Source organism: Orcinus orca, chromosome 20 (genome assembly GCF_937001465.1).
Source record: "Orcinus orca chromosome 20, mOrcOrc1.1, whole genome shotgun sequence".
Lineage (NCBI taxonomy): Eukaryota > Metazoa > Chordata > Mammalia > Artiodactyla > Delphinidae > Orcinus > Orcinus orca.
Window position 1 is genome coordinate 44149414 of NC_064578.1, and position 22879 is coordinate 44172292.

Below are 22879 nucleotides of genomic sequence, written 5' to 3' on the forward strand. Positions count from 1 at the left end.
TAAATGAAAAAAAAATACAACACATCCTTATTGTCTCCCTTATTTGTAATTACAGCTACATTTTGTTCACATTACATTAATATTTTGGTCACATTACATTAACATTTTCCTTTGAATTTTGTTATGAACTCCTGTCATTTCACAGACTGCTAATCTGATAAACCAAAATGTAACATTTGGTACTTTTTCTTGGTGCTCAAATTGATAAAATTTATTCCTTTCCATTTTCATTTGTTCCTTTATCCTTTCCACATTTTCCCTAGCCTACTTGGAAGCTTTGGGTTCTTTCGCCAAATACAAGGGGATGTTCCAGACCTATCCTGTTTATTGCTGTCCTGAACCATAAAATTAGCTACTGCAAGGAAAGGATTCTGGTTCAATTTAATGGTGAAGAATTCTAATTAATAAATGTAAAGGGAATGAGGGAAATAGGATATCACCATAATAATAGTGGTAATTATATACAAAATCCATTGATGGATGGTAAGAGTTGAAGGTGAAAGTATAAGGAAAAAATGGGATATTAGAATTGTTTCAAAGTATCTCTCCCAAGTATTTAATTACAAAGATAAAACATTGCACACACACCTTTAACCAAATAATCACCAACAATGAGACACTGGCATCAAGGTGATGCACTAAGAAGGGCAAACACTTGGGTAGTATTCTCACCAAAACATGCGTAACTATGTTCTAATAATGAAGGAACTGCAGGTAGACCCAAAATGAATACCCTTTTGTAAAATAACTTGCCCAATACTCCAAAAGTTCATAACTTTTCTAGGTCATAAAAGGCAAGGGAACTAAATACAATGCTGGATTGTGGATTCAATTTTTGGAACATTAGCAGAGAAAACTTGATGAAATTCAATCAAACCTGTCATTTGATGATAGTATTGTTCCCAATGTTAATGTCCTGGTTTTGATCATTATACTACAGTAGTGTAAAATGTTAGTATTAGGCAAACTGGGAGAAGGGCATATGGAAACTCTGTAGTCCTCTTGCAATTCTTTTTTTTTTTTTCTTCTTTCAATTCTTAAGAACAGAATTTATTTTTTTAATACTCTGTTTCCAGTCAAAATGGGAATAATAGAGGCAGGATTTACCTTCCTGCCTAAAATAACAAAACACTAGATAAAATATGAGAAATAAAGGTTTTCAGACATTGGACACCAGGCAACACAATGGTAATGCCTAAGAAAGTATAAACAAATGTGATCCACACATTTGACCCAGCCTACTGCCTAGAGAGCATTTCCACACCTCAGCACTGTGAGGGGGAATACAAGGGGCGCTTTGTAATCTCCCTAAGTAGACAAGATGGAGCTGAGAGTCCAGAGAGGCAGTGATGGCTAGAGTCTGCAGGGCAGAGTATTGAGCCAAGTTCTCATCAGTGCATGGGATCAAGGAAACCACCTGAGGCCAGCAAAAGAAATGCTTAAGAGCACAGGTAATCCTTGGAGCTCACACAGAGCCAGGAATAGTTTGTGTCCCCATCAGCAAGAGTGGTAAACCTCATAATTTATAGGGCACTGGTTAGATTACTCAAAAAGCTATTGCCTCAGTAGATAGGCGAGTTAGCACTAGATTAAGGCTTTCCTAGTCCCACCTAGCAGAGCTTAAAGCAAATCTTGAACAAATTGTTTCCAGGTAACATAAGTATATTACAGAACAAAGTTTGAGTATATTTATAGAAATGCAAAAATACCAAGCACATTGAAGGTAACTTTCATAATGTCTGTAGTAAATAAATTTTACCAGAAGTGTAAATAAGCAGGCATACATGACTATAATGCAAAAAATCAATAGAACCACAACCAGAACTAAAAATGACAAAAATAGATTTTGTATTTAATAATAGATACTGACAATACAAAAGTCATAACTATATTCTATATATCCAACAAGGAAGAGAGATTGATCATGTTAAGTACCAATGTGGAAAATATTTAAAAGACCCAAACAAATCTAGAGGTAAAAACAACAATGTCTGAGACATAAAAATACAGTTGCTAGGATTAATAGATTAAACATTGCAAAAGCAAGCATTAGTAAACTGGAAGGCATAGCAATAAAAACTATATAAATTGAAACAGAAAAACAGACTGAGAAAATAAGAGTATCAGAGAGCTGTACGACAACTTCAGCTAGCCTAATTATGTGTAATTGAGATCCCTAGAAGAGAGGAAAAAGAATGGGCAGGGGACGAAAAAATAATTGAAGAAATAATGGCTGAGGGACTTCCCTGGTGGTGCAGTGGTTAAGAATCCACCTGCCAATGCAGGAGAGACGGGTTCAAGCCCTGGTCTGGGAAGATCCCACATGCGGTGGAGCAACTAAGCCCATGCACCAGAACTACTGAGCCTGTGCTTTGGAACTTGTGAGCCACAACTACTGAGCCTGCATGCCATAACTACTGAAGCTCATGCACCCTAGAGCCCATGCTCTGAAACGAGAAGCCACTGCAATGAGAAGTCCGTGCACCACAATGAAGAGCAGCCCCCAGTCACCACAACTAGAGAAAGCCCACGCACAGCAACAAAGACCCAATGCAGCCAAAAATCAATCAATCAATTAATTAAAATAATGGCTGAAAACTTTCCAAATTTCATGAAAATTATAAACCCACAGGTCCATGAAGTTCAACCTATCCCAATCACAAGAAACATGGGGGACAGGGGGTATTACTCCAAGGGAATCATAACGAAATTGATTAAAATCCATGCCAAAGAGAAAATCTTAGAAGCAGGGAGGGGGAGAAATATCCTGTATGTGCAAAAGAGCAAAGATAAGAAACCATACTTCTGGACATGATGGAGTAAACACATTTTGCCCTATTACTCTCCACTTATTAGACTTAAAATCCATGGAAAAAATACATGAAATAAACTTAAGAATCTGAAAGTTGGAGTAATGAAGGCCAACTCTATTGACCTTGGGATTCGAATAACAACCCAGCCCAGTGGTGAGTTCCCTGGCAGAAGACTGGGTGTTTTGTTGTTTTTGTCTCCCCATATATTCCTATCTGAGCACCAGAGACTTGAAATTAGAAATACCAGCAGGTGCAAACAACTACCAAAACACCAAACAATAACAAAAAAATAAAACACACAAGGTATGCTTGCTTTTCCTATCCAAAGGGCTGAGAAGGTTGCTGCCCTGCAGAACAATACCCTATTGACAATGCCAACTCTGCATTAGCTGAATACTTTAAAAATGCCAATCTTTCACACTATTATGCAAACAGCTAGCAGCACCATCCTCCCTTCTTGCCAGTAAGCATCTGCAGAGGCCTTGTGTGTGCACAGCCTAAGATCCCAGCCCAGCAGTAATGCCTCTTCTCCCAAGCAATGGGCATATGCAGGCGCTGTGTGTGTGAGCAGAGACCTGACTGCCATCCTGGCCCATCAATAATGGGCATCTATAAAGATCATGTATGTGATTAGAGCATTGACTGCCAACCTAGCCCAAGAACCATGAAGCACACCTCATTTCCTGGCTGGCAGATGCATTGGGAGGGTGTAAGTACAACTGGGGCATTGACTACTGTTGCGACTTGGCACTGACAGGCATTTACAGGGGCAATATGTGAATTATCACTCCAATGAAGCAGTAACAAAGGTCCTTTCCCTTTCCAGCCAGTGGGGGCTCCAAATACTATGTGTGTAAACAGAGCCATGACTAAATTCCTGCTTATCAACAAGTAGCAAGATTTACACAGAAACCAGAGTGTCATAAGATTATAACCCAAATCATTGGGGTACAGTCAAAACTTACTCATCCTAGCAAGAACAAGGAATATTCAACTTGAATGAAAAAAGACCAAAACAAACCAAGATGACAAAGATGTTGGAATTATAAGGATTTTAAAGTTACTATATAAAAATGCCCAAATAAACATGGAATGCACATAAAAACAGAGCTCCAAAATACATGAAGCAAAAATTGACAATTTCACAATAGGTAGAGCCTTCAAAGTCAGTTTCAATATCAGCTAGAACAACTAGGTAGATGGTCAACAAGAAAATAGAAGACTTGAACAAACTATGAATCACTTAGATAATAGGCATCAATAGAAACTCCACCCCATAAGAGCAAAATACACATTGTTCTCAAGCATATACATATAAAACATTCTCCAGGATAAAACACACTGAGACATGAAACAAATCTTAATAAATTTAAAAGGATTAAAGTCATACAAAGTATATCCTTCAGTCACATATTAAATTAGAAATCCAAGAAATTTGAAAAATTCACAGATATTTGGAAATTAAATACATTACTAATTAACCCTAAGGGTCAAACAAAAAATAAGGAAAATTTAAAAAATATTTTCAGATGAAAATGAACCTAATGAGATGCATATAAAGCAGCACATAGAGGTAAATTTATAGCTGTAAATGCTTATATTTTAAAAAAGAAAAAAAAATCTCAAATCAGTAACCTAACTTTGCAGCTTAAGAAGCTAGGGGGAAAAACCTAAAACAAGAAGAGGAAGGAAATAATAAGGAATAGATGAGAAATAAATGGAAGAGATAATAGAAAAAATATATAAATGAAACCAAAATTTGTTTCTTTAAAAGATCAACAAGGGACTTCCCTGGTGATCCAGTTGTTTAGACTCTGTGCAGGGGGCGTGGGTTTGATCCCTGGTTGGGGAACTAAGATCCCACATGCCACATAGCACAGTCAAAAAATTTTTAAAGATCAAGTAAAAGATCAACAAAATGACAAATATTTGGCTAAAACCACCATGAAAATAAAAAGGGAGAAGGTACTAAAATCCAGAATGAAAAAGAGGGCTTAACTACCAACCTCACAGAAATACAAAGTATAATAAGGAAATGCTATGAATACCTGTATCCCAGCAAATTAGATGAGTTACAAAACAAATTCCAAAAAAGACAAAATCTACCAAAACACACACACAAAAATGGATAATCTGAATATGTCCATATTTGTTAGAGGAAATGAATAACAACCTTCAAAACAGAAAGCATCGGGCACAGATGATTTCACTGGTGAATTCTACCAAATGTCTAAGGTAGAAATACTAATTATCTGTGATCTATTCCAGAAAATAGAATGATGTCCTAACTCATTCTATGATGTTGTCATTACCCTAATACCAAAATCAGATAAAGACATTGTAAGGAAGGAAAATTACATACCAATATCTCTCATGAATATAAAAGCAAACATCCTCAACAAATTATTAGAAAATCAAATCCAACAAATGTAGAAAAGTAATTACATACCACAGTCAAGTGGGATTTCTCCCATGCATGCAAGACTGGCTCAATATTTCAAAATCAAGCAATTAATCTATCATATCAACAGGCTAAAGAAGAAAAATCATATGATCATATCAATAGATGCAGAAAAAGCATATGAAAAGATTCCATACTCATTCATTATTAAAACCCTCTCAGGAAACTGGAAATAGAGGAAACTTCTTCAATTTGATAAGAACATTTACCAAAAACTAACAGGTAACATCATATTTAATGGTGAGGAACTAAAGACTTTCCCTCTAAGAGCAGGAACAAGGGAAGGATATCTTCTCTCACCACTCATATTCAGTATTGTACTGGAAGTCCTATCTAATGCAACAAGAAAAAGAAACCGTATACAGATTGGGAAGTAAGAAACAAAGCTATTTGCAGATGACATGGTTGAATGTGTAAAAATCCTGAAGGATGCTCAAAAAACTCATGGGACTAATAAGTGATTATAGCCAAGGTTGCAAAACATAAGGTTAATGTACAAAAGTCAAGTACTTTCCTATACACCAGCAATGAAAAATAGGAATTTGAAATTAAAAACATAATTATTTAATTAGAACCAAAAAAGTACTGAGGAATAAATCTAACAAAGATATCTACAAGAGATATATGAGAAGAACTAGAAAACTCTGATGAAAGAAATCAAAGAACTAAATAAATTAATATTCTATGTTCATAAATATTAAAAAATTCTATGTTCATAACCCAATATTGTTAATATGACAGGTATTCCAAACTTGACCTATAGAGTCAATGCTATATTAAAATTACAAGTTATTTTGTAGATATTGACAAACTGATTCTAAAGATTATATGAAAAGACAAAGGACCCAGAATAGTCAAACAATACTGAAGATGAAGAAGTTGGAGGACTAACACTATCAACTTCAAGATTTACTATAAAGACACAGTAATCAAGACAGTGTGTACTGGCAAAAGAACAGACAAGTAGATAAATGGAATAGAACAGAGAGCTCAGAAATAGATCCAAACTAATAGAGCCAACTGATTTTTGACAAGACAGCAAAGACAAATCAACAGAGAAATGTAACAATCAACAAATACTGCTGGAACAACTTGATAGCCACATTAAGAAAATGAATCTGGACCAGGATTTACGACTTAAAAAAAATTCAAAATAAATCATGGGCCTAACTTTACAGTGTAAAACTAAAAAAAACAAAAACACAAAAACTTCTAGAAGATAACATGGGAGAAAATCTAGGTGACTTTGGGTTTGGCAATGATTTTTCCTAGAAACACCAAAAGTATGGTCCCTGAAAAATAAAACTTGATAAGTCAGATGTCATTAAAATTAAAAACTTCTGGGGCTTCCCTGGTGGCACAGTGGTTAAGAATCCGCCTGCCAATGCCGGGGACATGGGTTCGAACCCTGGTCCGGGAAGATCCCACATGCCACGGAGCAACTAATTCCATGAGCCACAACTACTGAGCCTGCGCTCTAGAGCCCGCATGCCACAACTACTGAGCCCACGTGCTGCAACTACTGAAGCCCATGCGCCTAGAGCCCGTGCTCTGCAACAAGAAAAGCCACCACAATGAGAAGCCCGCACATCGCACCAAAGAGTTGCCCCCACTCGCCACAACTAGAGAAAGCCCACACGCAGCAACGAAGACCCAACAGCCAAAAATAAATTTTAAAAAAATTAATTAGGAAATATCCTTGTAAGCAGGGAAAAAGAAGGTATAAGCAATTGAAATACATTTTGTTAAGGGAAAAGAAAGTAATTTTGTCTGAAAGAGAGGTCAGATAGAAGAGAAATGGAAAAAATCTGGAGATAAAAAGGAAATTATAGAAGGTAATGGAGAAGAAACCCTGGGCAAAGAGTTTAATGTGTGATCAGGACTAAGATTAGAATAAATTTAATTGAGTAAGTGAATTTTAATATTAAAGGTAAGGTGGTGCAAAACTAGAATTTGTTTCCCTCTCTGTTAAGAGGACAAAGTTTTCCTGGAATAATGATCTGCTTTAATAACAGATTATAAAAGTTTCTTTACCTTTTAAGTAATCTGTTGTAACTATCTGTATTTGCCTTTGAAGTCTTTTATTTTCGCTTTAGTTAAGTGAAAAAGTATTGTTTCACAGCACCTATAATCCTATTTGATGTTTTTGACAAACTTTCCAAAAATCAACCTCTAAATGAAGTGTTATTGACCTGAAATAAACTTGACATTTTCCAGAGGTCCCCTGGAACATCTCAAGAGATTTGTTTTCTCTCCTTACCACAGAAAGATATTAAACTAATTAGGCTTATTTGGTATATTAAAGAACATGGGAAGCATTATCAAATGAATGGTGATAAACCCTCTTAGGATATACTGTATGGATAAATGTTATTAATATAGCTATTCTAGAAATTACATGGAATTCCTAAAAGTCTGGTATGTTCTAGTATAATGTTATCAGTCATAATTCTAGTTATTATCTTTAATTGTTCTATGTCACAGAAGTAACCAAGTTTCTTTGCCAATTGCATTGTAATCAGATCTTTGACCATGCGTTTTTAAGTCTTTTGTCATTTATAGGCAGTTATTGTACTCTGATGCTTTTATAAAAATGCTTCATCTTCAAGAAGATCCATAGAAAGGACCTTTTGACCAGTACAGGTTTCTGATAATTTTTACATCATACCACTGAACTGGGTAAGAAATTAAAGAATTCTAATGGAAACCCTGATGGCTTCATAAAACTGTTAACAAAAGAGCAAGATCAAAAAGAATTAGCTACATAGGGCTGAATGATAGTTTTTATGACTTTTTTGTCTGAAATATTACTGGCTTTTAATCTTTGTTTTCCAGATATAAGGAAACACTCCCCCTTAAGCTAATTATAACTGACAGCAATTTGGTAAACTATACTTTTGTAAGCAGAGTAGAAACATTTATCTTTTCTACCTGATCCCTCCAGAAATTGGAAACTCCTAGGTTCCCAGCAGCCTTACCAGGTAAATAAGGAAGGCCACCTCCTGACGGGTACAGGAATTTTGAGTTATTTTGGGGACACTGAGAAGGGAGGAATTCATCCAAATCTATACCCATCACAGGTGGCAAGTCCTTGGCAGGGCTTTCCTGGCCTTAAGAGGCCTTTTAAAAGTTCAATCTGAGATTCCTTATAAAAAGTTCCAGCACAGCCAATTTAAAAGAGCCTGTAGGATGAATTACACTTATGTGAATAATCAGGCTAAGTTTATTGAAACCAAACTTATTTTGCAAACAATTAGCCTTAATTTGACTATCTTTGGTAGAAATCAGCATAATTTTAGAGAGAAATATTATGGTTTAGTGATATTACTTTATGTATGTTAAGTTCTAGTGTTGTTAATTGCTTCTGAGGGTTTGTGTTTACTACCTAAGACTCACTTCCTGGATGACTCCTTGTTACTACGTTGTGTTATTACAAAAGTTTAATTGAATTATTAAAAGACATTCTAGGTTTGTTTCTGAAGCTTATCACAGTAGTCTATCTTTAGATGAAGATCAGATGCCCTGTGACCTACAACCAGGAGATTATATACATATGAAGAAGCATCATTTAAAGCAGCAGTCCCTAACACTTTTGGCACCAGGGACTGGTTTTGTGGAAGACAGTTTTTCCACGGATGGGGTGGGAAGGGGGAGGGGGATGGTTCAGGCAGTAATGAGAGCAGTGGGGAGCAATGGGGAGCAGCAGATGAAGCTTCACTCACCCGCCAGCCACTCACCTCCTGCTGTGCGGCCCAGTTCCTAACAGGCCACGGACCAGTACAGGTCCGCAGCCCAGGGGTTGGGGACCCCTGATTTAAAGGACTGTCTCCAACCTAGATGAAAGGACCCTTAAACTAGTTGATGTGCAGCAAAAGTGAAGAAATTCACTCTTAGAATCATATTTCCCACTTAAAATGGGCCCCTACACTGTACTGGTCTATATAGAGGACTGCTGACCTCAAACTCACCTTAAAGCAATGCTCAAACAGAGAGGAAATGACACACCAGGACAAGAAGACAACATCAGAAATAGCTATCCCAAGATGCTAGACCTGACTTGTATGATTATTTATAGTGATCTCTTGGACTTCTGCATATGAATCAAATGTTTTCTATTACAGGCAAAATTCTACACAGAGTTTAAAACTTAATCTAATTGTTGGGCTTATGGTCACTTACCTATGTCCGGTACTTTTGGGTTACCTTGGTGGATTTCTCCTCTCCAAGACAATGATTGGATAGTCCTTAGGAAATTTATTATAGAAGAAAGAAGTTATAGTTCTCTTTGGGCCACTATTGATATTACTAGATGGGACCCCCTCAGTTGGCCAACCAATCATACTTGCTCTGACCCTGGACATAAATACGAATTTTAAAGTTACTCAAGCTCAGAGAAATGAGCTAATTTCAGTGAAAGAATATATACTCCTGATTATTAGGAGGGACCCTCCCTCAGTCATGGGATGGATTTATATGGCTAATACCAGGCTATGGTTGTTTAAGTTTAAGGGAACAATTTGTTTGCTGGGAACAATTAAATCATACTAAAGGTAACCATCCTAATAACACTAGGAAATTGGGCTGAGTGCCTTATGAACAATGCTTATATATCATTACCTTTAAAGATAGCGATTGGTAAGGAACAGACTGGGTCAGATGACTGGGGATATACTGGGCCATACCTAATGGAAGCTCTTGGTTTAAATTCTTACTTATGATCTTATCAATGCTACTAGCTGTATTACTTATACTCTGCCTATTTTATAAAATTATTGTTTTTTGCATTACCAAATGTGACTGAGCCTCCAATAAAGATAATGATGACTAAGCAACCTGAAACAATTAACTAAATATAGTTTTAAATATACATATAAGATCAAAATGATTGTAGTAGTGTAACCCGAGATATGGGAAGAAGCAGCAAGAGGGAATCATTTCCTAGACCATAACAGATTAGTAAGACAGATGGTACAGAAACTTTTATGACTACCATTAACAATGCCTAGTCCAGTAACAGCACACTGAGTGGCCCATCAATGAAATCCTCGCCATACCTAGGAATGAGCCTTCCTAGCACTATGGGACAAATTGGTCACAAAATGTCTCCCAAACCTTGGTTGAACTTATGACCAAAAGGGGGAAACTGTAAAACAAAAAGTGTTGTACACCATCCAGTTCTACAAGAATCAAGCCTTTAGCCACTATACTCACTGACTTACATCCTGAAAGGAATTCAGGATGAGTCACTCTGTGCTCTGCAAAAATGGGCCTTTAGATATTTAGAATTATTTCAGGAGAATTTTTAAATGAACTTGGATTCTTGCATCTTCCCAAACTTAGAAAAGCAGTAAAATCATTACTTGAGATATTTGTTCCTCATGACTAGCAGTAACCTTCTACCGAGATGTATCCTTAACTGCGTGTACCCCTTCACCTCTTCAGAGTAATTTCTCAGAGCTATCTGAGAGGTTGTCTCCCAAGGTATAGTGCTCAGTAAGTCCCCAAATAAAACTGAAACTCACAGTTCTCACGTGTGTTTTTATTTCAGTCCACATTACAATGAAAAGAATTAAAATGCTACTATACATTTCATGCACCTATAGGTAAATTTTGTTTTGTTTACCAAAAACTTTCATACAATATATACCATTTAAAATCCTATTTTCATTTAATATAATACCGTAAATTTTCTTATGCTTCCTTTCCTAGTAAGTACATGGTTATAAGATGGCTGCTCCATATGCAGCTCTATATCCACTTTCCAGGCAGGAAGGAGAAAGGAGGAAGGCCAAAAGAATACATACCCACTGAGCCTGCCGCATCCCCACCCCTTTAAAGAACTAAGAAATCCAATCTAACAGCTTTTGTTTACAACTATAAGGGAAACTAAAACATGTTTTTTGTTTGTTTGTTTTTGGCCATGCTGTGCAGCTTGCAGGATCTTAGTTCCCTGACCAGGGATCGAACCCATGCCCCCTGCAGTGGAAGCGTGGGAGTCCTAACCACTGGACCACCAGGGAATTCCCTTCCTATTTGTTTTTTGTTAAGCTGAGCACACTGCCCCTTCAAACAAAAATCCGGATTTTTATAGCAATAAAGGAGAGAATGGATATTGGGTTAGTCACACATGAAAAAACAACACTGTCTAATATTAAAAATATTCTCAAATAACTTTCAATTATGTGGGAAGTTACAACGTCATTTAAATGAAAGTATTTAAAAAATATATATGTATACACATGTGTGTATATATACGTGTGTACATATATGTACATGGTTCCATATATGTACATATGTAAAATCAGAATACTCAGCATACATATTAATTTTTAAAATTACAAATGCAAGGAAGATATTTCCAAAGAGAAACAGTAGGTTCCGGTTTACTTCATGGGTCTTTGTTAGGAGTTAGCCAAGAAAGAAAAAAAATCACCTCCTGAAAAAATAAAGCATTTTACAAACAAAGAGAAAATACCAAGCCACCTTATGTACGACTTTTAGATGTCACAACCATTATTTTCTCCTCCTTGGAGATCTCTCTTGGAGAAGGATATGTTAGCTAAGCAGCAGTAGGGAAAGGATGGGGTTAAAGCACACCAAAGTGTGCTTTGTTTTGCAGAAACTGTTAAATTGCAGAAAGTTCCAACCCCCAGATGTTTCAAAAAGGTTAGAGTGCAAACAAACAACCAAAACACCTGCTTGCTTGCAGTTTTTGGCAACCTAGAGTAACCTCTATCTCTTTACCATGCCTGCCCTTTCAGGACTATGCATGCCCCCCAGGTTTAAAACTTCCCCGTCCAGCTTTGGAGAGACAGTACTTTGAGAGCTAGCTCTCTGTCTCCTTACTTGTCACAAGTAATAAATGCTTCTGCTTTACTCAAAAGTACTTGGTGTGTGCACTGGCTATGCACCACAAGGGACAGACCCATTGAGCCCGGTAACAGAGATGGGGCAAGGAGACAACAAACCTTTCTTGAGGTCCAGATGACAAGGTCACCTTGCTCACTTGCCCCTCCCTGACCAGGGAAGGCTATCAGAGGAGACCCGGGCTTCCATCTCAACCTCAACGTCATAGAGAATAATCAGGGTTTTTACAGGGGCAGAGCCATCCTGTATCTCATACATGACTACATGTGACACAGTAACTGACACAGTCTCCCCAAATTCACACATCCAGTGCTGCATAGTCACACACCACCAGTAGACACAAAGTTAACAGCCTCAGTCTCAGACTCCCCCTTCCTTCCGCACACAGTGCTACACAGTCACAATCCCCACTAGGGCGCAGTCACAGAGGCACAATAACAAAGCTCCCTATGCCTGCACAGAAGAGGAATACACGATCCCACAGAAACAATCCACACACCCACCACAGGGACACACAGTCACAGGTAGCCCACACCAGCACACAGTATTACACACGGTCACATATTAACAATCATACCACGGAGATTCATCCACAGAAAGCTACACACACACGGTATCACACACAGAATAACACACACATCACTGGGACACATAGCCACACACAATTTCGTAACCGACACTCCCCTCCCCAACCCCGTCCGTTCCGCCTGAACAGACTTAATACTCAGTCTCCACCCCCGCCCCGAGCTCTGTACGTTTCACCTCCAATCTGCCGTGCGCGGCGCCAGCCAACAGTTCAGAGACTAACACCTGGCTCGCGTACAGCTCTGCTCAGAGCCGCCGGCCGGAGAACGCGGCGGCCTCTGGGAAATGTAGTTCAGAGCCGCACTCGCGAGGGACAAGATGGCGCTGGGCTTGAGCCCTGCCAAAGAGATCCCCACAATCACTCCCTGCCTCACCCCTACTCCACCCCAGCCTCGAATCGCGCCCTGGAGTCTTCTGGCGCTCCTGGCGTAGCCTTGCACCGTGGCTCCTAGTTGGAGTCACCCTGGCGTGCTTCAACTGAGCTTATTATAACCCAAGGCACATCACTGCCCTCTTCCAGATGTAGTTAGCAAGGGTAGAGTGTTACCTAAGTCCTGAGGCTCGGCCTACGTACACTACTCCCCCAACCAGGAAGACAGTCCCACAAACTACGGTGGAGCTGAGAAAGCACGAAAGCTGACTCGAAAAGCCGACTCGAACCACTGAAACTTCTGGGAAATGTAGTCCACAGTAAAAAAAAAAAAAAAAAAGGACAACGGGCCGACATCAACTGCTTCTGTCCGGTACTGAGCCCAGGCTTGGTGGAACCCAGGAGACCTCTGGGAATGCTCACCAGCCTGGAGTGCGCAGGCGCAAGCGCAGGCGCAGGCTTTCCGGCTCGGCTTCGTCGTCTTTGTCTGCGGGTGAGTTTGATTTTGGCTCTGCGAAGCGCAGATCTTGTTGCGGGACCTGGGTTTCTGGGTTTAGAATCCGGTCGGGGAGGCTGTAAGGGAGGTTTTGTGGAGCCTACTACCGGGCTGGGGAAACTGAAGGGGAGGAATCGCCTCCTGTGACGTGCAGTGTTCAAAGCTTCTGTGGATGGGGGCAGGGGTACAGAAGGAAACGGGCGGGTTCTCCGGGGGGGTGACAAAGGTTGTGAGGGAGTGTGAGAGGGTTATAGAGTTGCAACCTGTATGGTTCCAGGTTTGTGAGTTTGGGTGGCATTGTGAACTTAGTGGGGTAGTACCATGTAAACCTCACTTTTCTAGTTTCTAAAATAATGATAAGAATGCATCTCTCTGGAGCATCCGTATCTGTGAAAGATGAGAAAGGGAGAAGGCTAAAAGTAGACTCATTGTAGAGTAGAAAACAAAATCAGCATTCGTTTTTTTGTTTCTTTTTAAAGAGGAAAGATTTCCGGGAAACTTGTTATTGGTTGTCTAGACTCCCTGTAGGTATTGAATTTTCTTAATTCTTTGAAGGAATTTTGGTAAGGCTGCTTTGAGAAGTTCTGGACTAAGGAATAGCTTTAAGAGGTAGTTTCCACTAGTGCACACAGCACAGACGGAATTGGGAAGCAAGTTGTCCTGTCTTTGGTGCAGAAATCAAGTAACGGATTTAAGACTCCCTGGTTTGTCAGTGAGCATGGCAGTCTGACTCCTAATTTGACCAGGTTTTCCCCAAACGAAATGGCCTTTATAAATGTAAAGAAACAAATTTTTCTTTTATCTACAAAGAGAATTTCTTCCAGTATTTTATCACACTTAACATATTTTTCAATAAAACGAAAAAGAAAAGTACCGCAGTACAAAAATTCATGTATAGAAATAATAGCTTTGATACGTACAGAAAATAATCAGTAATAGTTATAAAGAAGACTACTTTATTTACAATAGCAACAAGTCAGATAAAACACCTAGGGATAAACAGTAAATGTATAAAACCTTTATGAAGATTATTTTTAAATGTTAATGAAAGACCCAAAAGAAGACTTGAGCAAATGGAAATATATACAATATGTTAGATAGATTTTAAAAGTCTGCAATGTATTTTGTTACATGAAGAAAGTAAAGTGTATATTTGGTGTAATACACTACTTTTTTTAGTAAGTGGGGATAGGAATGTATATTTGTAGTTACACAGAAAATAAAAATAGCTGTGAGGGGATGCAGCAGCTAGGGCACGGATAAGAATCACATTTTTGCTTGCATGTTTTGTACACTTCCGTTTTTAATTGGGATGGAGGAATTAGATTTGTGTGTTCACTCCATTCCTTTACAGGTGTTTATCACTGCCTCATTCTTGAACGTTTCCTTGATTTCCATAATACTTCTCTCATTTTTATAATTCCGGTCAAAACCAAGGAACAACAACCCCCCCCAAGAAAAAAAAAAAGAAAAATCCTCCATTAGTGACTTAACGTTTCTGTTTTTCCCTTAAATATTAGTGTTCTTAAGTTTCTGACTTCGATCATTTTTTTTCACCTCTAAGAACTCTATGAGCAACAAAATTCCACTGCTATGGCTTCACCTGACACAGGACTAACAAATGATCATTCCTCTTTGAGGCTTGTCCTGAGCTCCTCATGCATATATCCAACTGCCTAATAGACAGCACTATCTGGAGGTTGCATAGGAACTTCAAACTCTTTATGTCCAGAATGTTATACTTATGTCTTTCCTCCTGCAGTTTGCCTCCATCCTTTCCCACTTCTGTATTACCTGTTTTCATCAATTAATAGCACTGTCCAGGCAGATTCTAAGCATACTACATTGGATCAAGCTTGTGAGGAAGTATGATCCTTTTAGCTATCATACCCCATTACAAATTGGAGACCATGGTCTTTTCAATACATATAATAAGTGAGAAATATATATATATGTTTGCTGAACCAATGAATTGAATGACCATATAATTATAGGACGCTTAAAATATTTAATTTCTCCTAGAGTAACATAACCTAGGTAAAATATTAGGCTTCTAAAAATTTTAAGAGCTCTGATTCATGAATTATTTCACAGTCATTCCCTTTATATTTTATCCATATCACTCAAGGTTGGTGACTTCAGAATTATGAGAAAAGTGTCATTATGATACTCAAAAGTGTGACTGTGACTGTTCAATCAGGAGCAAGGCTACAAGTGACACCTGCTCAAAGGTACCCGTACAGGTTGTGATTCTAGAGAACTCTAGCAACTCAGTCTTGTAGTTTCTCTGTATAACCTGAATTCTGAAAATACGATAGCTTCTGTTTCCCATTTTTTGAAATGTATGGAGCCTTTAAATGGCTTAATGAGTTTGGCCTGAGATGCAAATTACAAATACTCTTTTTTCCATGTGCTCACATGTATGTATGTGCTCCAGTTTTTAAGCCAAAGGGTCAGCGTTACTTTATTCTTTTTCACGAGCCAGCTTCCTTTTGTATCCCCAGGAGCTGAACTTTCCTTATCCTTCAACTCCTTTGAGGGTCTAAGGGCTCAGCCTGAATTCTGGGATGCTGCTTTGACCTTCAGCAGTAACATCCAAGTCCTATGTTAGTATTTCGAATTTTAAAGTCACCAGTTCAAACAAGAAGAGCAATGGATGATTGAGGAAGAAATGTAAAGGAGGTGTTCTCCAGGTGAGTTAGGAAGAACCCAGCAGGTATGAATGGAATAAAAGCTCATTACAGTTATTCAGTGAGTTTACAACATCTGAAACTTTTTTTTTTTTTTCTTTGCGGTACGCGGGCCTCTCACTGTTGTGGCCTCTCCCGTTGCGGAGCACAGGCTCCGGACGCGCAGGCTCAGCGGCCATGGCTCATGGGCCCAGCCACTCCGCGGCATGTGGGATCTTCCCGAACCGGGGCACGAACTCGTGTCCCCTGCATCGGCAGGCATACTCTCAGCCACTGCGCCACCAGGGAATTCCCTGAAACTTTTTTTGAGGAGATTTTCTTATCAGCCCCCATCCTTTGGAGTGAAAATTGCTAGGAATTCTTTAGATACCTAGGTAACATTTCCACCTGTTCTTCCTGGATTGGTGCTCTTTTCTCAGATTCTGGAGGACTGGGTGCCTCTCTAACCTCTATTCCGGACGCCAGCCTCTCTACCTCATTTGCAGTCTCAATTTTATGACTTCTACAGCCTAAATTTTGTGCTTCTCCCTCTCACTAACATTCTCCATTTTTTACTTCTCCCTATATGCCTAGACTCCTTTATGCCTTTATAGACTCCTATATGCCTAGACTCCTCATTCAGTCCTTCTTGCCAAGGATTATAGATCTGTAATCTTTCAAAAACTAGCACGTAGATTCTTTTCTTTAAAATTTAACTATCATTTCTCCCTCCTTCTATCGTTATATACCTCAGAGTTGAATTTTACCCCTTTATCCTTATTCCTTATTGTCTTCTTACCTCCAGATATCATAGTATAACTCTTCTCCACCTCCTGCTTTTTAACAATAATGCAGGCTTGGAAATGAGTGCTGACTTCCTACTAGTTTAATTCCCTGTTACTTTAAAGGGAAATAGTACTATTATTTTTAAACTCTAATACATATACTTGATAGAAATTAAAAGAATAGATATGTCTCCTTATTCCTGGCTCTCAGTTCTCCATTTCTGCTCCCTGGAAGCAGCAATTATTAACATTGTATGCTTCTAAATGTTTTATGAGTATACAAGGAGACTTTCAGGCAGAGCAGTGACATGATTTGACTGTGACAAGATTACTGTGATTGCTATGTTGAGAAGAGTTGTAACATATATCAAAATGCTCAAATGTTAAGCAAACTCAATGTATTCTGTTTAAATGGTGACCTGTTAAGAGCAGAGGTTGGCAACTATACCCTGCTATGTGTTTTTGTAAAAAGTTCATTCATTTTCTTAGGGTCTGAGACTACTTTCAAACTATAATGCCTGAGTTGAGTTGGCATCTGCAGATACGTGATATGTAAAGCAATGAAACTGGACTAAAAAGTGTTATCAATCATGGTAAAGCTAAGTGACTATAATAAACCCCAAAATGTGCTGGTTTAAGGAATGTAGGAATTCATTTCTTGGTCACATATCAGTTATGTGTTGAATAGTCAAAATTTGCGTGGTAGCTTTGGTCTTTGTGGTACTTTAAGATCCAGATTTCTTCCAGGTGTCTCTTTATCATTTAGCTGTGGTTGAAGCTGGATCAGCAATGCATCCTTGTTCCAGCCTGGTAGAGGAGAGAGGAATCACCACTCTAGGGTGTGTGTGTTTGGGGGGGGGGTCAATAAATTATTTTGTAAAGGGCCAGGTAGTAAGTTTTTTAGGCTTTGTAAGCCATAGGATCTCTGTTGCAACTACTCAACTCAGGCATTATAGCACAGTTAGTTTGCTTGGCATTAGAGCATTTTGATTTATACTTTGAAAATACTTTTTAAACCACAAGATAAATGCTGTTGAAAGGACCATTTTGCCTGGTATTCAGACAATGTTGCCTAGTTCAGTTCAGGACTGTCATTTCACAGTATAAAAAATTCAGTTTTGGGAGGGGGGGAGGGAGGCTCATGAGGGAGGGGATTGGGGGATATATGTATGCATATGGCTGATTCACTTTGTTGTGCAACAGAAAGTAACACAGCATTGTGAAGCAATTATACTCCATTAAAGGTGTATTAAAAAATTCAGTTTTGATAAGTATGTGTGAAGGATGTTGATATAATCCCTGTAAAAATACAAGCGGCTTTAATTACCAAGGAGATATAATTTCTGTGTTTTCTTTTGGCTTATTAGTAATACAGAACTTAGTCCTGATCTGTTGAGCATCATGCTTTTGCAAATTTAATGAATTTAAGAATTGGAAAATTTTAAATATATAGTATTACTGTACTTTATTAAAAGTTTAGTAAAATTCACATCTTAAGCCATGTATACCTGGGACTTTGGGGTGATAAAATGTCTGAATGATTATCTCTTTTTTTCCTATGTTTATTTTTCTGTTTAGATTTTCTGTCTTTTCTGGTCTCAGTTTTCAGAGGTTATATTTGCTAGGTTTTCAAATTTATTTGCATAGGGTTGAGCAAAATAATCTCTACAATCCTTATTCCCAAATAATCATTTTTTATTTTTGTAATTTTGCTTTTATTCCCTTTTAGTTTTTCCCTAGGAATCAACTCATGAATCTATTATTACTTCTATTTTTGTTTGTAATAATTAATTTCTTTTCTTATCTTTACTAATTTTTCTGTTTTTCTTTTATTTACTTTTCCTTATTGTAATTCCTTAGTTGGAATGTTTATTATGATTATTTCTTTTAAAAATAATGTAAACATTTATGCTAAAACTTCTCCACGCATTATTTTCAAATGTGTTCTATGGGTTCTGGGTTCTGATATACAATGTGTTCTGAATAACATTCTGAACATTACACAATTTATTTTAATTTCCTCTTTGACCAAAGAGTTTGTTCAAGCCAGTAGATTTTGGAATTTACACGTGAAAGATTTTCATTTTTCTAATTTATGACTTTTTTTTTTTTAGTCAGAATTTTATCTGTCCTTTTCTACTTTGTGGAATATTTGAGATTTTATTTTATTTTATTTTTTATTTATTTATTTATTTTTTGCGGTACGCGGGCCTCTCACTGTTGTGGCCTCTCCCGTGCGGAGCACAGGCTCTGGATGCGCAGGCTCAGCGGCCATGGCTCACGGGCCCAGCCGCTCCGCGGCATGTGGGATCTTCCCGGACTGGGGCACGAACCCGCGTCCCCTGCATCGGCAGGCGGACTCCCAACCACTGCGCCACCAGGGAAGCCCTGAGATTTTATAGGCCTACTATGTGGACTGATTTTGAGAATGTTCTCTGAGCATTTTAAAAGATGGTTCACTATCTATTTTCAAGATGCAGAATAAACTAGTTAGCTCTGTATTATAAATAAGTGCATATTTTTATTTCATGTTCCCATTTTTTATATGTTTGCATATTTCATGGATTTGATCTCCTAGGTTGAGAGGTAGTCTTCTCAGTTGCTAATGTGTTTTTGTATCTTGGATTTCTGTATTTTATATATTCATGATTATCTTCTTTATTTTATCTTTAGTCTTTATTTTCACCATTTCTTATATATTGTTTTACATGCATATCTTGTATATATATATATATATATATATAGTTTAGGGGGGTTTTGCTATATCAGTTGTTAAACTTTAGCATGAATCAAAATCACCTGAAGGGCTTGTGAAATACAGATTGCTGGGCCCTACCCACAGGTTTTTTGATTCTGGAGGTCTGGTTTGAGGCCTGAGAATTTTCTGTATGATCCTATCATAGCTCTTTTAATAGTTATTTTTATTCTAGTTGCACTTATTGACAGGAACAATATGGTTGGTATTGATTCTCTGATTTTATTTTATATACTGTTTTAATTTTTTTTTTTTTTTTTTTTGGGTCATGTGGCACAGCTTGTGGGATCTTAGTTCCCTGACCAGGGATTGAACCCATGCCCTTGGCAGTGAAAGCACGGAGTCCTAACCACTGGACCTCCAGGGAATTCCCAACTGTTTTAAATTCTGCCTCATCTTTTATCTTTTGTATCTTTTGCTATAGGATCTTACTTTGTTTTGAATATATGTCTTTTTTCCCGAAAATTTGGAAAGTTTATATTTTTTTCTTATGGTTGCCTTTATATTCATAATTTTCTTAGTCTTCATCTTTGATTTGAGATCATATCTATTTACTGTCTGTTACCAGGAGTGATGTATATTTTATACATTTTACAATAAATATTTTCAGTCTCCCTCTTCCCTTTACTGCACAGTTGGTGATTATGATTGTTATTCTAGCTTTAAATAGTAACAGTTGCACTGTTCTCACCTCCCCCTTCATAGTATGAAATTCTTTGCATCTTTGCCGTTGATTGTGCAGTGATCCATCTATCAAAATCCTATCCACTGTTCAACTTTGAACTTCATTTTTATTAAACTGTCTCTCACTTCTATCCCAATCTCTCTAATCTCTGTATCTCCATCTTATATTGTAGCTTCCAGAGCAACTTGGATCTTAAGTATATACTCTGTTAGATTTGTATTTTTTGCTTTGATGTCTGAGACATACATTGAAGCTTATTGGCAGAAAGGCCAGTTTTCTATCCTTCTGGTCTGCATTCTTGAGCACAAATGTTTTATTTTGTGAAATGTCTACCCTAGTCTTTCTCCCATTTAAAAAACTAAATTGTTTATCTTTTTATTATTGTGTTTCAAGAGTTCTATATATTCTGGATACAAGCCCTTTATTAGTTTCTCCCAGTCTATGGCTTTCCTTTTTGTTTTCTTAACTGTGTTTTTTTTTTTTCTTTTCTTTAATTAATTAATTAATTAAAATTTTTTTGGCTGCGTTGGGTCTTCCTTGCTGTATGCAGGCTTTCTTTAGTTGCATCGAGCAGGGGCTACTCTTCATCACAGTGTGCGGGCTTCTCAATGCGGTAGCTTCTCATTGCAGAGCACAGGCTCTAGGTGCGCAGACTTCAGTAGTTGTGGCACGCAGGCTCAGTAGTTGTGGTGCACGGGCTTAGTTGCTCCATGGCATGTGGGAGCTTCCTGGACTAGGGCTTGAACCCGTGTCCCCTGCATTGGGAAGTGGATTCTTAACCAGTGTGCCACCAGGGAAGTCCTTAACTGTGTTTTTTGAAGGGCATTAATTAGTTTTAAATTTTGATGAAGTCTACCACTTTTTCTTTTATATTAATAGTTTTTTAATTAATAGTTTTAATGCTTATGCTGAGGTCTATAATTGATTTTGAGTGAATTTTTGCTTATGGTATGCAGTGAAGGTTGAGGTATTTTTTCTAGTTATGGAAATTATAGCACTGATATGAGTGGCAGCATATTACTAATCAGTTCTTGAAATGATTTATAAGAAAATGAGGATATAATTTTAAGACAGATAGATCAGGATAATGTCCAAGGTTTGCAGTGAGTGGATGGAAAACAGTTATAAAAGAAAGGATTTAGAGAGAGGCCAAGGAAAGGGCTCTTGACAAGAAAAGGGCTTGGGTGCCAGTATATCAGGCATAATGAAAGGAGAAAAATAAATGAAAATTGAATTTGATGGCAATGACAGTTTCTGTATCAAGAAACGATAGTGTCAATAATCAAAATAGAAATCAAAATCAGATTTGGAAGTAAAAATGGCTATTTTCTGGCATATTTTCTTTCCCATTAAATATATGTGTACTTTGCTGTTTAGCCCATGTGAAACTCAGTTTTAAGAAGATAAAAAGAGCACTGTCTATAGTTATTATACAATTATAGACTGAGTCAAGTTAAAAGGCTCAAGTCTTCAAGATCTCTGTAAGTATAACAAATAGAGGCTTTTAAAAGTCAAATAGGATTATAACTATGCTTGCTCCATTCTTCCTCACCCACAGTTTTTGTTCCACATAGACAGCCACTTTCAACTCATTTGACTTGTGTCTGTTGGTGTTTATTCCCATATTTTATACAGCTATTTTACCTATTTTAAATGTAATCAATTTAATCATTATCAACATGTTAATATGAAAGATGGGGTTCAGAAAATTTCCTGCATTCATTTTTCTTCATATTTTCTCTGAAACTCCTTTCTCTGGTGCTTCATATTTTCTCTTGAACCTCCTGGATTCCTCCACTAAACTACTAATTTCCCAGTCATTACTCTTTCTTTATTCCTTTCTCCCTTCCTTCCTTTTTTTTTTTTTTAATTTTTTTATTCTGGGAGATATTCTGTATTTTGTTTCCCAACCTATTGAATTTTTAAGGTTAGCATCATACTGTTTATTTCCAAAAGCACTTATTTATAGAATCCTGTTAATATTTCATTGCTATATAATCTCTTAGCTTTCTGTGATACTAATTATATGTTGTATGTATGTGCTCTTCTGTTCCTTGCCTTGTTTTTTCCTATTTGTTTGATCTTTCACATTATGGCTTTTGTCCAATTTTTGTGATCTTTAACTCTACATTAATACATTGAGGTACCAGAAAGATTATTGTAACCTCTGTGTCCATGGGTGGGTCTTGTAAAATGGTGGGCTTCACTGTGCAGCATTCAGTCAGATATTTAAGTCTTTCTTTTATATGACTCCAAATGTCAGTATCTGTAGGTGTTCTCATGATCTCATTTTTTCAAACAAGAACGCTTCCATTATCTAACAACTACCAGCATTCTTAGAGTCTAGCAGAAGAAAGAAGTTGGGAGCCTATACTATATATAAAGTTTTACTC

At 37.5% G+C, this 22879-nt stretch overlaps 2 protein-coding genes across 4 annotated transcripts in view; both read left to right on the forward strand.

The window, feature by feature from the left end:
- ZNF260 (zinc finger protein 260) overlaps positions 1–22879 on the forward strand; it is a 60819-nt gene that overhangs the window by 30697 nt on the left and 7243 nt on the right. For 2 of the 3 annotated variants that reach the window (XR_007474115.1, XM_049702953.1), the window contains exon 1: positions 16145–16285. The gene's annotated coding sequence lies outside the window, so the exon portion shown is untranslated. Of the gene's footprint in view, positions 13590–16144; positions 16286–22879 lie in introns of those variants that run through there. The other variant, XM_049702952.1, reaches the window with a different exon arrangement.
- ZNF566 (zinc finger protein 566) overlaps positions 16147–22879 on the forward strand; it is a 66519-nt gene continuing 59786 nt past the window's right edge. Inside the window, exon 1 of the mRNA XM_049703048.1 lies at positions 16147–16285. The gene's annotated coding sequence lies outside the window, so the exon portion shown is untranslated. The remainder of the gene's footprint in view (positions 16286–22879) is intronic.